We start from the raw sequence: 15,439 nt of genomic DNA, 5'->3' as shown, positions 1-15,439 counted from the left end.
TATTGTTTTCCGACCCGCCTAGCACTGCCTTTGGCGCCTCCGTAGCCAGGTGGGAAGGAGCACCAGTGCGTAGCACGCACTTCTTGATTAGACCGGGGTTCGAGCCCGTCACCACCAAATACGGAGGATACGGAAAGGTCAGGGAATGACCACCGCACATCCCCGGAGCAATATGGCCTTAGTTGCTAATGCTCCTAAAAACCAAATAACAACAACAACAGCACTGCCTTGATAGCATCAGCGAATATTCTTGCACCACTTCTATTTAAGTGTATCCCACCCCTGTAAAAATATAGTCTCTCTTGTTGACAAGCACAGACCACACCGAGAAAAATTCTACCCATGAGTCTTGCACAGTCTCTCCTGGGCCGAATTGATCGAAGGCTCTCAAAGTGTACTTCCTTCTCATATCTGGGCAGGATTGCAGATACTTTCAATTTTAAACTCTCAGACTTTTTCCCAACATTGCCCTGTGCTTGTTAATTAAATCCACAGGTCTCCTATTGTTAATATCATTACTGCCCACATATACAACAATATTACCTTTCTTTAAAAGATGATATCTGCTCTGCTTTACAGTGTCATTTACTTTTGTCCTTGGCAGACATACCCCACCTATCCTTTTTGTACAACATATTTCCTGTTTCCTTGACAATAGAGTCATCGATGGTTACTACTTCCTTTGGTACCAGCACATTCTTCCTTGCAGATTGCCACTGTGTTGCATTAGCATTAGCATTAGCATTAGTAGAGGCATTTGATGCAAGAAAGCAAGCTTATGCAGCATCAGCCAAAAAAAAAAAAAACAAAAAAAAAAAAAAAAAAGTAACATAAATAAATAAAAATAACCACTTCCACTTCACCCCTCTGTTCGTTCGAAATACCTGTCCAGCTGAGCCTTAAACTTATTTAGGCTATCAACTTCCACGACAAGGGATGGAAGTCTGTTCCACCCACCAACCACCCGCTGGCTAAAGGCAAATTTCCGCACATCTATCCTACATCTGTCTTTCCTCAATTTGAATTTATGCCCTCTCAGGTGATTTTTCTGAGCTAGAGGAAGAATCCCATCAGCATTGAGCATGCTCAAACCATTCAAGGCTTTGTACACCTCTATCAGATCACCCCGCTGGTGCCTAGTTTCCAGACACTGTAATTTGCAAAACTTAAGCCTTTCTTCGTAAGAGAACCCCTTTGTCCCATTCACCAATCTAGTTGCCCTTCTCTGTACTCGTTCCAGCAGCTCTACATCCTTCCTGAAATGAGGCCTCCAGGCCTGTATACAGTACTCTAGGTGTGGCCTGACCATTGCCTTATACAAGGGAATAATCACCTCCTTATCCCTGCTAGAAAAATTTCTATATATCATTGACAATACACCATGAGCTACTCTTGCAGCTCGTCTGCACTGCTCAGAGAACTTCATATCTGCCTGCACCACCACCCCCAGGTCCCTTTCATTCTCTACCACTGTCAGTGTAGTACCACAGAGTTGATACGTTGCTCTGGGGTTGCTGTTTCCCATATGTAGTACTTTACATTTGTCAATGTTAAACTTCATTTGCCACCTCGAAGCCCATCTGCTCAACCTTTCCAAATCCTGTTGCAGCAGCATAGTGTCAGTAGTGTCCTTGACAACCCTGCCAACCTTTGTATCATCTGCAAACTTGGACATTAAGCCTGATATACCATCATCAATATCATTTATAAATACAGAAAACAATAAAGGCCCCAATACTGAACCCTGAGGGACTCCACTAATAACATTAGTCCACGATGAGCAGTGTCCATTGATTACCACTCTCTGTCTTCTCCCCCTCAACCACCCCTTTATCCATAGCAGCAACTTGCCTCCAATGCCACACTGCTCCAATTTGTGCAGCAGTCTTCCATGTGCAACAGTATCAAAAGCCTTTCTAAGATCCAAGTATATAATATCAAAGTTATTCCCTGCATCCAGTTCTTTTGTGACTGCATCATAGTATCCAATCAAATTGGTCAGGCAAGACTTCACCTTAACAAAACCATGCTGTGTCCTAGCTATAACTGAAGTCTTGTCTAGATGATCCTGCAGTGCTTCTTTCACCAGTGCCTCCATTAATTTTCCGGGAACAGAAGTTAAACTCACAGGTCTATAATTACTTGTGTCAGCCTTTGATCCCCCTTTGTGAATTGGGGTCACATTTGCACATCTCCAGTCAATGGGTACCTCCCCTGAGTCCAAGGAAGCTCTCATAATTATGGCTAAGGGTTTGCTTACCTCCTTTGCTGCCTCCTTTAATATAACTGGATAGATCCCATCCACCCCAGGTGCCTTTCTTGTGTTTATCTTCAACAATTTCTCCTCCACTTTGCTCTCAGTTATTACAAGATTCTCTAGCTTACTGCTAGAGTTGAATACACCTCTGGCATTCCCCTCGCTGAATAACTCCTCATGTGTGAATGTCGATGCAAAATATTCATTTAGTTTGTTAGCTACCCGAGCAGGGTCATCAACAGTTGACCCATCGATCTCAAGTGGACCAATCTGATTCATCCCCTTCCTTCTAGAGTTTACATAAGTAAAGAACTCTTTGCTGTTTTTCTTCGCATCCCTTGCCAAGGATCTCTCGTAATCTGCCTTCGCCTGCGAAGAAAGAAAAAAAAAAGAATTGTTGCTTGATGCACAAGTGAGGATTCTGGTGTTGAGTTGGACAACTGAGAGCTTTATGTGCCCCTAATTTTAATTGCTTCAAGGGCATCCACCCTGTTCTTCAAGCTCTTGTAAATGACCATCAGAATGCTGAGTTTGTGCCTAATTTCCTCATACGGTTTGCACTGAACACACACAAAGACATCCATCATTTAACTACAGAATGAATGCAGCTATAAAGCAATCTTTTGAGCCTGTTAAACCTCAGAACCTAATTGCTTGTCGTAAACTGCTGATTGTATATCAGATCAGCTGATCAATGCCATTAATACTCTTTTCATCATGCCACTGCAGGAGATGACAGCATTCCAAAATTTTTTATCAATTGCCTTCATTATTGAAGGCAAGAAATGACTAGAAGACTTCCTTCTAGTCATTTTATACTGTCACATCATTACATTCCTCCAAAATTGGAATGACTGTATCATTAAGACTCAGTATTGACAAATTTCTCATACGTCTATCCTGCTGAAGCTTATAGAGAAAGTTCTCCATCCCATGATCACAAATATGTGGGGGTTAAAAAAGATGTGTTCCCCCAGAAGTAATTGGGATAAAAGGTTGAAACAAAAACCATTGCATTACACTTTTTTAGCATAGTCACCAGACAAAATGAGACATTTTTGCCACCTCTCAATACTCTTCCTCAGGCCAGTTTTGTAGAAGCCCTCTGACTGAACTCAAATAATGACTCAACAGCAGAAATCACCTTATCATCACCAGCAAAATGATTTCAACATAGAAAGGGCTTCAGGGCAGGAAAGGCAAAGAAATCTGAGGGTGCAAGGTCAGGGGAATAAGCAGGATGTGTGAGTGTTTCAAACCTACATTCATGAGTTTTGACAGCTTTCCCCATCTTTTTTTCTTTTATAGCAGCATGCAGCTTTATGAGGAGGTTGAAATACTACTTTGCCTTCACAGTACAGCCCCTTTGTAGATAATTTGTTAGTATTACACCATACTAATCCCAAAAAACTGACAGCATCACCTTGTCTGCACTGGGTTGCACCTTTTCCTTTTCGAGGGGTGGTGATTCTGCATGCTTCCACTGTTTTCACATTTGTTTAGTTTCAGAGTCATAGTGATGGATCCAAATTTCATCCATGGTGATTAGCTGTGAAAAATGCTCCTGTTTCTTTTTCTGGCACATCAACAACATTTTGTGTGCACATTGTGTCCTTTTCTTCTTCTTGTGGTAAGGGATCAGAATGCTGGGACCCTATCTAGCAGACACTTTACTCATGTGCATCTGTTGATAGATTATGTTCTCCACAGACCCTACAATAATTTGGAGCTCTGCAGCTAGTTCTTTGAATTAATCATGGAAGATCTCTAATATGGCAATCTTCCAGGATTAATGCCTCAATTTTTGCAACACTCTCCTGTTACAGCAGTTGCTGGGTGACCTGGGATTTCTTCATGCAGTGAGGTTCTTCCATATTTGAATTGTTTATACCAATGTGCAATAGCACTGTAACCTGGGCAGTCTTCTCCATAAACATTGGCAATTTCTTCATGGATTGTTTTGCCTTGCAGAAAGAGCCAAATCACTGATCTGTATTCCACTTTATCCATTGTGATACCTTACATCATTCAGTGCTGCAAAGAAAAAAAAAAGAATTGTCAGATAGAAACCAAAATTTTCATGGTTGCTATGGAGATTTCAAAGTATGAAACAAAAAAAAAAAAAACAAGAAAAAAAACCACCTTTCTATCACAACTACTTCTGAGTGAGTACAAATCTTTTTTTGAACTCCCCACTCATAAAATTCTCCCACTGAGATCACCACAGATTTATTACTCCATTCCTGAGTAGATCAACCATTTCAAATCTTGTCTCCACAATGGCAGCTATTTAAAATCCTTTGGGGAGAGAATGGAGTTAGTGATATGTTATCTCAACCTTCAAGCAGCTTTTGATGCTATCTGCATCAATTTGCTTGTCCACATGTTAGCATTAGCATTAGCATATGATGCAAAAAAGCAAGCTTATGCAGCATCAGCCAAAAAAAAAAAAAAAACCTTTCACTTCACCCCTCCATTCGTTCGAGATACTTGTCCAGCTGAGCCTTAAATTTATTTAGGCTATCAACTTCCACAACAAGGGATGAAAGTCTGTTCCACCAACCAACTACCCGCTGGCTAAAGGCAAATTTCTGCACATCTATCCTACATCTGTCTTTCCTCAATTTGAATTTATGCCCTCTCAGGTGATTATTTTGAGCAAGAGGCAGTATTACATCAGCATTCAGCATGCTCAAGCCATTCAAGGCTTTGTACACCTCTATCAGATCACCTCGCCAGTGCCTAGTCTCCAGACACTGTAATTTGCAAAACTTAAGCCTTTCTTTGTAAGGGCAACCCTTCGTTCCATTCACTAACCTTGTTGCCCTTCTCAGTACTCGTTCCAGCAGCTCTACATCCTTCTTGAAATGAGGCCTCCAGACCTGCATACAGTACTCAAGGTGTGGCCTGACCATTGCCTTATACAAGTGAATAATCACCTCCTTATCCCTGCTAGAAAAATTCCTGTATATCATTGATAGGACACCATGAGCTACTCTTGCAGCCCGTCTGCACTGTCTCAGAGAACTTCATATCCACCTGCAGAATTACCCCCAGGTCCTTTTCATTTTCTACCACTGTCAGTGTAGTACCACAGAGTTGATACGTTGCTCTGGGATTGCTGTTTCCCATAGGTAGTACTTTACATTTGTCAATGTTAAACTTCATTTGCCACCTCTCAGCCCATCTGCTCAACCTTTCCAGATCCTCTTGCAGCAGCATAGCGTCAGTAGTGTTCTTAACAACCCTGCCAACCTTTGTATCGTCTGCAAACTTGGACATTAAGCTTGATATACCATCATCAGTATTATTTATAAATACAGAAAACAACAATGGACCCAACACTGAACCCTGAGGGACTCCACTAATAACATTAGTCCACGATGAGCAGTGTCCATTGATTACCACTCTCTGTTTTCAGCCACTCAACCATCCCTTTATCCATAGCAATAATTTGCCACCAATGCCACACTGCTCCAATTTGTGCAGCAGTCTTCCATGTGCAACAGTATCAAAAGCCTTTCTAAGATCCAAATATATAATATCAAAGTTATTCCCTGCATCCAATTCTTTTGTGACTACATCATAGTATCCAATCAAATTGGTCAGGCAAGACCTTTCCTTAACAAAACCATGCTGTGTCTGAGCTATAACTGAATTCTTGTCAAGATGAACCTGCAGTGCTTCTTTAACCAGAAGTTAAACTCACGGGTCTATAATTACTTGTGTCAGCATTTGATCCTCCTTTGTGAATTGGGGTTACATTTGCACATCTCCAGTGTGTGGGTACCTCCCCTGAGTCCAAGGAAGCTCTCATAATTATGGCTAATGGATTGCTTACTTCCTTTGCCGCTTCCTTTAATACAACTGGATAGATCCCATCCACCCCAGGTGCCTTTCTTGTATTTATCTTCAACAATTTCTCCTCCACTTTACTCTCAATTATTACAAGATCATCTAGCTCACTGCCAGTGTTTACTTCATCTATGGCATTACCCTTCCTGAATAACTTCTCATGTGTGAATGTAGATGTAAAATATTAATTTAGTTTGTTAGCTACCTGAGCAGGATCATGAACAGTTGAACCATCAATATCAAGTGGACCAATCTGATTCATCCTCTTCCTTCTAGAGTTTACATAAGTAAAGAACTCCTTGCTGTTTTTCTTTGCATCCCTTGCCAAAGATTTCTCGTAATCTGCCTTCGCCTGCCTAACCTCCTTTGTAACTTGGTTACATATCAACTTATATCTATCATAGGCTTCTGTGTCACATGTTAATTTGTATGTATCCCATGCATTTTTCTTCTCTGCCATATGTCTCATTAGTTCATCTGACATCCATTTAGGTTTTTCTTAGTTGGAATGTAAAATGTGAGTATTTTGCATCTACATTCACACGTGAGGAATTATTACAGTTTGAAAATGGAAGAAGGTTATCAAATTGTAGCAGTGTGCTTAATGATTTTGTAATAACTGAGAGCAAAGTGGAGGAGAAATTGTTGAAGTTAAACATAAGAAAGGCACCTGGGGTGGATGGGATCTATCCAGTTATTTTAAAGGAGGCGGCAAAGCAACTAAGCAAACCCTTAGCCATAATTATGAGAGCATCCTTGGACTCGGGAGGTTCCCACAGACTGGAGATGTGCAAATGTGTCCCCAATTCACAAAGGTGGATCAAAGGGTGACACGAGTAATTACAGACCAGTTAGTTTAACTTCTGTTCCGGGTAAAATAATGGAGTCACTGGTTAAAGATGCATTGCAGGATCATCTAGACAAGACTGCAGCAATAATTCAAACACAGCATGGGTTTGTTAAGGGAAAGTCTTGTCTGACAAATTTGATTGGTTATTATGATGTGGTCACAAAGGAACTGGATGCAAAAAATAATTTTGATATCATATACTTGGATTTCAGGAAAGCTTTTGACACTGTTGCGCATGGAAGACTACTGTACAAATTGGAGCAGAATGGTATTAAGGGTAAGTTGCTACAATGGATAAAAGGATGGTTAAGTGGGAGAAGACAGAGGGTGGTAATCAATGGGTGCTGCTCTTCGTGGACTAATGTTATTAGTGGAGTCCCACAGGGTTCGGTGTTGGGTCCACTGTTGTTTTGTGTATTTATCAATGATATTGATGAAGGTATATCAGGCTTAATGTCGAAGTTTGCAGATGACACAAAGGTTGGCAGGGTTGTTAATGACAGTAATGGCAGTGTGCTACTGCAACAGGATCTAGATAATTTGGGCAGATGGGCTAACAAGTGGCAACTGAAGTTCAACCTTGACAAATGCAAAGTACTGCATATGGGTAGAAGTAACCCCAGAGAAACGTACCAACTGTGTGGTACTACACTTAAGGTGGTAGAAAATGAAAAAGACCTGGGAGTAATTGTGCAGTCAGATATGAAGTTTTCTGAGCAGTGCAGACAGGCTGCGAGGGTGGGTCATGGGGTTTTGTCAATGATATATAGGAATTTTGCTAGCAGGGAAAAGGAGGTGATTGTCCCTCTGTATAAGGCAATGGTCAGGCCACGCCTTGAGTACTGTGTACAGGTCTGGAGGCCTCATTTTAGGAAGGATGTAGATTTGTTTGAGCATGTACAGAGAAGAGCAACACGATTGGTGAGGGGAATGAAGGGATTCTCTTACCAAGAGAGGCTTAAGTTCTGCAAATTGCAGTGGCTGGAGACTAGGCACCTGCGCGGTGATCTGATTGAGGTCTATAAGGCCTTGAATGGGTTGAGAACGCTGAATTCTGATGGGATCCTTCCACTTGTTCAGATTATGAACCTACGGGGACATAAGTTCAAATTAAGAAAGGACAGATGTAGAATAGATGTGCGGAACTTTGCCTTTAGCCAGCGGGTGGTTAATTGCTGGAACAAACTTCCATCTGTCGTTGTGGAAGTTGATAGGTTAAATAAATTTAAGGAGGAACTGGACAGGTATTTGGAGGGAATGGTGTGATTTTTTTTTTTTTTTTTTTTTGGCTGATGCTGCATAAGCTCCTGCACTTGCTTTCTTGCATCATGTGCCACTACTACTACTACTACTACTACTACTACTAAAGCCTAGTAGCTTCCAAGATAAGTTCTTTGAATGCTTCCCATTTTGAGTTTGCTGTTGGTAACATCATCAGTTGTTCCCACTGTATAGAATTTAAATACTGTTTCAGACCATCATAGTCGCCTTTACGAAAGCAATTACCCTTCCCTTTACCCCTGATGGTAGTTACCTTCTTGAGTAAATCCCACTTCAGCACACTGTGATCACTGCCACCTACTTGTTGCTGTATCTGCAGATTCTTAATGCATGAAGAATCACTAGTGATAATCAAATCAAGAGTATTGCTCCCTCTATTTGCCTCCCGAACATGCTGATTTAGAAAACAATCATCCAATAAATCCACAAAAGCCTTGCTAGTGTGTGAGTGACCAACCCACAAATTCCAGTCAATATCTGGGAAATTAAAATCCCCCATCATAAGACTCTCTGATTTACTGGCCCACTCTATTTCCCTGTATAGTTTATTATTATACTCATCAGAGTCATTAGGCCTATAGCACACTCCTACTCTCAATTTTGATCTCCCAATGCTTATGTCACACCAAACTGACTCGACTCTGCACTGTCCAGCGATGTCGACTGCCTTCACTTCCTTGGATTTTATGTGTTTCTTAACTAAAAGCATAACCCCTACTTCCTTCCTATCCTTTCTTTACAGATTGTACTCCCCAAATTCCAGTTCTGCATTATTTATATCTGTGTGACACCACGTCTCTGATATCCCAACAATATCTGCCTTTGATGTTTTGAGCAATACCTCAAATTCATCAAATTTATTTACCAAACTCCTAGCATTGGTGTACACACAAGTATACATGCACCTGTTCCTATTCTTACCTACCCTAACACAACTCATGTGTTTACTTGTACCCCAATGATTCCCAGCAGTCTCTGAAATATCCTGCATCTTATTTTCCAGGCTTTTGCTCATTCCAATAGAAGCAGTGCAAGAATCACTTTTACCTCTGCCGGTGGCTACTGTTAATCTATTAGTCCTTTATCCTCCCAATCTAGCAGTTTTCCGACCCACAAGATAATGTCCTGTTAGATGAATATGTTGACATGCTCTGACATTCACCAAGTAATTGCATCTGTCCTTGAGACTCAATATAAACAAGAACAAATACAACTCAAATTAGAATTAGTATATTTGACCCCATATTACAATCCTTAAAAATGACTAATTTAAATTTGATAAAACAATTAACATATTCCATGGAGAAAAAATATGAAGAAGAAAAGATATGAAATGTTTAATAAACAAAAACATACCTGAAATTCTTCTATTTAAGTAATGACATCCATCCATTAAAAACAGAGACCTATAAAACTTTCCTTTTGACATAAATGTAAAACACATGCACAAAGAGCATGATTAGAAACACATACATTCAATCCCTCCAAACTCCCATAACACTGAACAACAAATTTTGGGTCATATCTTGTTATGGGCATGAAAGTAAGTTTACTTTATAGATTTTTGGTTATTTCAAGCTAAACACAGAAATAGTGCTTAAACTGACAGATTAACTTTTGTTTTTTAAAAAAAAATACAGTAAACCCTCATTAAACCGGACTAATAGGGGCTGAGAGGTGTCCGTTTTACTGAAAGTCAGATTGTATGAAATACGCTTTGTAATGTGGATAAAGCTTGTTTAAACATAATGTACGTGGATGACAGTAAAAACATGTTATTTTACATTAAAAATATGTATGTACATAGTCAAAAATATGTAGTAAATATATGTATGAATGTACATACTGTATTTGCATTAAAAATGCATAATTTCCATAATAACTTAGAACAAGATTGCACTGGTTCATCTTCACTTACATCACTTGCTACATTCACGGGTTTTAAAAAATTACTTATCTTTTTTTGTGATTGTTTGCTGTTTATTTCCTTTACTACCAATTCAGTAGGTGTCTTAAGTGTTCATAATAGGCAGATACGTTTTCATTTGTTGATTGTTCAACGTACTGAATTATGAAGTTCAAGTGGTCTTTCACTTCGCTTACCTTAATTTTTGGCTGAGAGTTGTTGCTCACTTCATCTTCTTCCTCGTCTGAACTTTCTACTGCTCCCATTACACTATCTGCAATCTCCTCTTCATGTGTGGTAATCAGGATGATTTTCATCTTCTTCCATCCATGACTCTATCTCCTCTAATGACAGAGCTTTTTCCCCTCCTCGTTGTTGAGTCTCATGAAAGTCTTCTGTCTCACAATCATCTGTTTCTGGATTAGCCTCTTCATCTAAGAAAAGTTTTTTCTATGAATTCGCTAATGTTTTTGAATTGATTTCTTTTGCAGCATCAGCAAAGTTGTAAACCATAGATCATACGTTGTATGACTTTAAATTTTTCAATGTCTGTTGCCCTCTTCTGTCTTCTTCACCAACTAGTGGCTCCTTGACTTCTAGGACTTCACTCAAAAACTTATTTCTGTAGAGCCGCTTTGCCGTGTAGATCACCCCTTGGTCCATAGGCTGGAACATGCACTTAATCTTCTTATCTCAACTGATGAGTTTGTCAATATCAGGGTGGGTTGGTGCGTTATCTAGCAAAACCAGGGCCTTTACATCGTCTTCTGGGATTTTCAAATCTTCGATTTGATGTCTTCTGATTTCTGGCACAGCTTTCTTGTGGAACCAATCCATTGTTATTTCCTTGGTATTGTGGGAATTGTAGTAGTGTACCAGTAGATCGTCCATTACTACAATGTTTTTTGCTTTTCCCAACGATGACAGTTTTAACATATGACTTCTGTCAGCATTTGCATACAGCAATGCTGAAACACGTTCCTTGCTTATTTTTCTTCCAGGCGTGGCTTTCTCAGTCTTTGACGCTTGTGTTTTCAGGCAGAGCTCTCCAAAACAGTCCTGTCTCATCAAAACTGTATACTAGGTTCAATTGATAACCCTCCTTTTGAATAAAATCATTCAGTTGTTTCCTGAAAGGCTCAACAGCTTCAAAATCAGCTCTAAGAATTTCCCCACACATTTTCTTGTTTGAAATGTTATGCAGTCTTCTAAATCTAAAAAGCCAACCTGAACTTGGTTTAAATTGTTCAATTCCTAACTGTTTAGCCAGTCTCTCCACCGCTGCTTGAATTTATATTCCTTGCACAGCCAAACCAGACAAAGTTGGGAAAACCATTTGTACACAGCATCATCTAGTGCTTTATCAATAGGCATCCGCATTCGTTTAACTTTACTTTTTTCTTTCTCCACGTTAAACTTGAGAACAAAATTATGAATTTCACTTTTTTTCTTTTTAATGTCCGACACGGTTTGTTTTGTGATGGACAGATGCTGGACACTGAAGCTCCTTTTTTAAGTATTTCTATCACTGATAGTTTATCGTGAAGAGAAAGTGTTTTATGCTTATGCTCCTGTCCTACACTAGCTTACTTAAAGACATTGTTTAACTGCATAGCGCAAACGTCAAGATAGAAGCGCGTAACTGCGAAGTAAATGACAAACAACTGTCTGAACCGCAGCCGGGAACCAGGTTGTTTGTGCAGTGTGAGTCATCACGGCCCACTGATCTCGAACACAATACATATGACCTTTGAGCCTGATCGTCATTTGATTTTTACACTTTTAAATTTTTTTAGAGCTGTCCGGATTAAGCGACATACGGATTACAGGGGTCTGGATTAATGAGGGTTTACTGTAGTTTTTTTATATTTATATAAGGTATTTATTATTTATATGGCAGTAAATTAGCTATGAACATACCTGTATCAAATATGGGAGCATCCCTTTTCACCATCCAACAATAATCGGCTAACATGGCAACACTCCATTTCCTTTTGTATCTTTGTTCCATTGCTGCGATGTCTTGATGGAAATGCTCACCATGTTTGTTGCTGACAGCACCACAGTTTGGCGGGAAGAAATCCAGGTGTGAGTGCAAGAAATGCATCTTCAATGAAATGTTGCACCCAAGTTTGTCATGAGAAGTAATAAGATCTTCCCCAAATTTCCTGTAGTTGCTGGCTTTAACATTTCCTAGAAAACCAGTCGGAAACCAGTTGAAACATATCGAAAGGTTTTCCATGCTGATTTCTCACTATCACTAATGACACATTCAAACTGTTCGTCTTTGAAAAGTTGCCTTATTTGTGGACCAATGAAAATGCCTGATTTACTCTTCTCTGTACTAAGTCTTGGGAATTTCTCTTGCAAGTATGTGAATGCAGGATCATTCACTTCCAAAGCCTTCACAAAATTTTTCACGAGCCCCAATTTGATGTAGAGTGGTGGAAGCAAAACTTTATTTAGATCTACCAGAGTTCAAATGCTACATTCTTCATTCCAGGTGTTAATGATTTTAACACCTTGGCATGACTATCCCACTTGCAGAGAAAGTAACAATACTTAGTGTAATCCTTTTGTAGTACTAATAAAATGGTGATTACCTTTAAATCACCACATATCTGATGGTGTACAGCTAAGAGGATGTTCTCCATGTTTGTGTATGTTTCTTTTTTGTGGACAGCATACACAAGAGGTATTGAAGGCAGCATATTTCCACTGTGTGATAACACAGTCTTAGAACCATCTATAAATAGTCGCCATTCTTTGGGAACATGTCTCATTTCATTGCTGCCATTAGACTATCAACAACCTTACAAACAGTGAGTTTGCCTTTTGTTTGATAGAATTTATCATAGTCTTTATTTCAATTATGAAATGTTGTCACTTTCACAGAATGATCTAGAAGATTACACTGTTGTAACCTCGAGGCCAAAAGCTCTGTCTTATTCTTCGGCAGTTTGAGATCCCTGATGAGGTCATTAAGCTCACTTTCTGTGATCTTATGTGGTTCAAATGGATAAAGGTTTGGACAAAATGGTGGATCCCTTGACTTAAATGGTCACTGTACTTCTTTGTGTATATCAAGTTGATGTTCATCAGTCTTCATCTTCATCAGAGTGTACAGAAAAAACAGTCTTGTCGTTCTGGAATAGGTAGTACTTCACTGTGAGGCACGGGAAGAATTTAGATGGTATATTTAGGTATAGCAGTGCTCAGTGTCAGAGAATATTTAACCAAATAAAAAAAAAAGAATTTAGATCTTTTCTATCAGGTGCAGTTGTTTTGGAATTGCTCTCGACTGCCAATTCTGAGCAGCAGTTCCCCTATTATAAACAAAACTTTGACTAACATTTTTGAGGAGGTTCAGAATCTGCTACAGAATTTTTCTTGATATCTAAGAGACAGTCTACACATGAGCAAAAAAATCTTAGGTAACTAATGTTTAAAAGCATAATATACTGATAACCTGTGGCTGTATTTTAATATCAAATGTATATATTGTCAGTAATAAAATAATAATGTCAGTGAATATATGATGTCAGTGATTAATAAAAAATATATATTTTGTCAGTGAAATTTAATTTCTAATGCAGTGTGGACTTTAAAAATCCCTCCTGATTTTTTTTGAAAGATTTTGCTCCTGTTATTTTATTTTTTTTTTGGAAAAAAACTCTTGTTTTTGTCCTTATAGCTACCTGGTCAGCTTTTTGAAAGTGAAACATTGGCAGATATGTGCTAAATACACAAGATATTTAGCACATATTCTCTCTCTCTCTCTCTCTCTCTTGCATAGCATCATTACAGTATTCCTCAAAGAGTGGATCTTTTTGGTACCTTGTTTACCGTATTAATACCCTTAATTATAAACAGGCATGACATATTCTATGGTTTGAAAGTACAGTAGAACGTTGGTTATTTGGAATAATTTGAAAGGCTGATGTTTCTTTCTTTTTTTTTTTTTTTTTCATTAACGGTAGTACGGTAAGTGCCAATTATAGTGATCACATTTGCAAATTGAATTTTGATTATAATAAGCAAAAAATCAAGTGTACTACCCGTTTATAACAGATTGTACAAACAAAAAGCCCAATAAACCCGAAAACTGCAAATTGTTTTATGGTTTGTGACCTCTAGAATTCTATGTGACCTTCAGAAATGTGCTTTAGAAAAATATCACAGAGACTACTGGATTTTATTGGAAACCATGAGCGAATTTCAGATTAGTTTAGCTCTATATTCGGTAAGAATAATATTGGCCCGAAACTGTGTGATTTATTATTTTTCTAAATTTTTTCGGTAAAATGTGAACGAAAAGAAAATGCGTAGTTTTAACATTGCAATGAAAAAGGAAATTAATAGAATTAGAAAAGGTGAAAATTTAGGAAATCTCTCCAAAGAGTTTAATGTGGAGACTTCATCAATTTACGACATCAAGAAAAATTCCAATTCTATAACAGGATTTGTGTCAATTGTGGATAGTGAAGGAGGATTAGCAGGAAAAAGACGATGTTGAAACCTGAAAATGCCACTTTAAAGAGTGTGCTTTATTATTATTTTTTTTTTTTTCAGAAGCCAAATTACAAGAAAGAAAACATTTATAATGTTGATGAGACGGGCTTATTATGGAAAGCAATTACTGAGAAAAACTCTAGCCACTAAAAGAGAAATGTCTGCACCAAGTTTTAAGATGAGAAAATAGTGATTTACAATTGCTATGTGCGCAAAAGTCACTGGGATGCACAGATCTTTGCTCATTATCTGTAAGTCAAAAAGAACCGAGAGCATTTAAAAATCTTTCTAATTTTCCTGTTTTGTATAAAAATCATAAAAATGCCCGGATGGATGTTTCTGTTTTCCAAGATTAGTTTATAATTTTTTTAAAATTTAATTAATCTTAATTATTTAATTTAATCATAAGGTAAGATTAAATTTATTTAATCTTACCAGAAAAATTATCTGGAAAATATTCTGGTTCAATTATTGGAAAATTTGTCTATCCGGCAGAGGTGTGACATCAATTATTCCTGACACTCTACTGTACTTACTAGATTTGAGGCCAGATGTGGAGGAAGTGGATATCACCAGTGCAATCAGCAAAAAGTACAAGAGCATCTTCATTTATTTATTTAAATATATTTCTTTCTCAGTGAAAGAAATCAGTATCAGTAAATAAGTTGCAAAAGAGGGTATTTCTGAAAGAATGCATTTTAGATTTGGACTTGGAAAAGTGCAGCTAATGAAAGAAAGGTTTTATTTCTTCCTTTTGTTTTATTCTACCTATTCATAT

At 38.4% G+C, this 15,439-nt stretch overlaps 1 protein-coding gene across 1 annotated transcript in view; it reads left to right on the top strand.

The window, feature by feature from the left end:
• LOC150080950 (enoyl-CoA delta isomerase 2-like) overlaps window positions 1–15,439 on the top strand; it is a 161,065-nt gene that overhangs the window by 73,088 nt on the left and 72,538 nt on the right. The window lies entirely within an intron of this gene.

The sequence above is a fragment of the Mastigoproctus giganteus genome, chromosome 9, assembly GCF_048544385.1.
Source record: "Mastigoproctus giganteus isolate SK-2022 chromosome 9, ASM4854438v1, whole genome shotgun sequence".
In the NCBI taxonomy this organism is placed as follows: domain Eukaryota; kingdom Metazoa; phylum Arthropoda; class Arachnida; order Uropygi; family Thelyphonidae; genus Mastigoproctus; species Mastigoproctus giganteus.
Note: the sequence above shows the minus strand (reverse complement) of the source record. Positions and strands in the feature narration are given on the sequence as shown.